Consider the following 3,138-nt stretch of genomic DNA (forward strand, 5'->3'; position numbering starts at 1 on the left):
CAACCATAGCTGCCTAATTCATTATTACCGCGCAACAGAAACGCCAATTAACAGGCTGACAACCTAATGACCTCATTCTGCTCGTTAATTAAACCACCTCTTAATTTCCTACCGGTGAACCAATGAAAACGGCGTACAGGTGAGGCAGACGATTAAGAGACAACGTCCTGCTTTTTTTCCCCGAGATTCGTCCTTTGATACGAGACTCTACAGCAACAGGAGATTCAAGTTAAGTACAAAATGAGGTAAATTAGTCACAATATATATTTTTGGATCGTGAGGCCTGGGGAATAGGTATGCAAAAGCCAGGACGAGAGTCGTTATTTCTTCAGTGAAAGTTAACCAGGGGCTGTTGGCGGAAGAGTCTTATCTTCAATAAAAAATTGAAAGAGTGGATACACCAGATTCATGAGAATTCTTATCTTAGCTTTTACCACGGTCTAATACCGCGTTTATTCTAGGATCTTGGTGAATTTTATTATCCTCAGATGAATCCTAAACCTTAGCAGGCTCTCTCATTGAAAAGTTACTGGAATCACAATCACTGCAGGGACTCAGGTAAATAAAATTAAGCAGAAAATGAAAAGTGATTTATTGAAGAATTTGTTAGACAAAGGAAAAAAACGGTTTAACATTCATATTATAAAAAAATAATTATAACAATCAGAGAATTAAAGTATCTATATGTTTTTCTGCAGAGTGCGTCATTTTGAAAAGAAAAAAATAATAAATACGCAACAGGAAACCGTGGGCATTGTGGAAAACATTGCTTAATCTCGAATTTAGCGAGTTCTTTACTGTATAACAACTAGAAAAGTACATGGTCTGTAATTCAAACTCTCAGATATAAATTTATAAATCGATAAGATATTAAGGATCACCGGTAGTCTATTCTGAAAACGTCTGACCAAAGTCTTGAGAAAACTGCGCCTCGTACAGTAACTGTTGTACTTTTATGCGAAACAAGCAAGCTCGCTGTGGTTCGAGGGATTTCATCGCGGGCAAGAGACTCAAGAGGAACATCCTGTCACCGTCTCGTTCCTCCTCCGCTTGTTTCCTCACCATCTCGAGAAAATTGACTTGCAGACTAGACTCCTTCATTTTCTTCGAACAGTCCGAGTCCTCACTTTGTCCCTTTGCGAGGTAATTCTGAATACCATCGAAGACTTGTAAAGGAGACGGCTGGTCGGCTATTTCGCCCTCGGTGTAATCCATATCGTATTTTCGCTTTGCCGAAGCGCCGCTTGAGTTGCCAGTGTTCGCTCGCCTCAGAATCTGGTCTTTTAGGAAGTACATCTTTCTAAACCACGGCCAGATGGTGAGATACTCCTCCATTTGTAACTCTGGGTCCCCCGATTTCTCCAAGGGTACCTTTTTCAGCTCGAGTCTGAACTGATCACGGAGATTCTTAAATTTCTTCTTCGCCGCTTCATCTGTCAAAGGAGAGAAGGATACATTGGTACTTACTTCATGTTTGACCTAAACCTGTCGTTCCATCTGGATACTCGATGTTTTACATTCAGATTGATGAAACATATTGCATTTAGCTAAAAAAAAAAAAAAAAAGAAGTGCAGTATGTAACCATACGAAGACAAGCCTAGGGACATACGTAAACATGTATGTTGCTTGAGACAGAGAAAGAAACAGAAATATATGTGTATGTATATATATATGTGTGTGTGTGTGTGTGTGTGTATGTGTGTGTGTGTGTGTGTGTGTGTGTGTGTGTGTGTGTGTGTGTGTGTGTGTGTGTGTGTGTGTGTGCATATAAATGTATATATGTATATATAAATGTATATCTCTACATATGAATGTGTGTATATATATATATATATATATATATATATATATATATAAATATATATATATATTTATATATATATACATATATTCATTTATATATAAACATTTATATATAAATATAATATATATATATATATTACATTAGTATAACATTATATATACAATATAATTTATATATCTAATATACATACTACCTTTACTATATTTATATATATACACATATATTTACATTTTGTATACAATTATACACATACGTATTTATATTACTTATATATATACATACACATTTATATGTATTTATATATATATAACATATACATTATATGTATTTATTAACATATATACATTCTCTATATTAATATACATTTATTATAAATACATTATATTATTTATTAACATTAGATATTTATATATATATAATATATATAACATTATATAGTAATATATATATATCTTATATATAACTATAAATAATATATATACATATAATAAATATATATACATATATATAATATAACACATATATATCATTATATATAATCATATGTGATATAATACATTATATATATATATACATTATATAAAATACATATATATATGCATAAAACACACCACACAACAACACCACCACACATTATATATATATATACATATATAATATATATACATATATATATGTGTGTGTGTGTGTTGTGTGTGTGTGTGTATTGTGTTGTAGGTGTACGTTGTTTGCTAGTTGTGGTGTGTGTATCATCAATATAAACACACACACACTAACCACAGTCACATCATGCATACACATCATGAATATATATACATATGTATCATGTATATAATTCGCGATTATATATATATGCATGATATATGTGTATATACATATACAAGACAACAAACACACAATCAATCATACACAAACACAACACACACACACCACACACAAACACAAATATATATATATATATATATAATATATATATATATATATATATAATATATATATATATATATATATATATACATATGCATACATACGCACGCACGCATGCCGCACACGCACCACATACAACGGCAGATTCTTCACTACAGAGGAGACTGTTAATTATATTGTGTCCAGTATGCTTTTGCACAAACTTTTCGAAAGTTTTAAAGATGAGTAATGACTTCTTTTGAAAAGACGGCACCAGTAACCTGCACCCTCGGGAAAGGTTGGAGCGGGGCAAGCTTAAAAAATGCGGGGTTTGCCTTTATGCACAGTTTTTTTTTGGTGCATCCCACATCTGGACCACCTAAGTAATTTCCACGGGTACTATTCCTCGACCATAAGATTCTCTCAA

General features: G+C 32.5%; 1 pseudogene; it reads right to left on the reverse strand.

Moving 5' to 3' along the window:
- Positions 1 to 575: 575 nt before the first annotated feature.
- The window catches only part of LOC119582809, a 3,046-nt pseudogene continuing 483 nt past the window's right edge, over positions 576 to 3,138 (reverse strand).

Source organism: Penaeus monodon, chromosome 16, assembly GCF_015228065.2.
Source record: "Penaeus monodon isolate SGIC_2016 chromosome 16, NSTDA_Pmon_1, whole genome shotgun sequence".
Lineage (NCBI taxonomy): Eukaryota > Metazoa > Arthropoda > Malacostraca > Decapoda > Penaeidae > Penaeus > Penaeus monodon.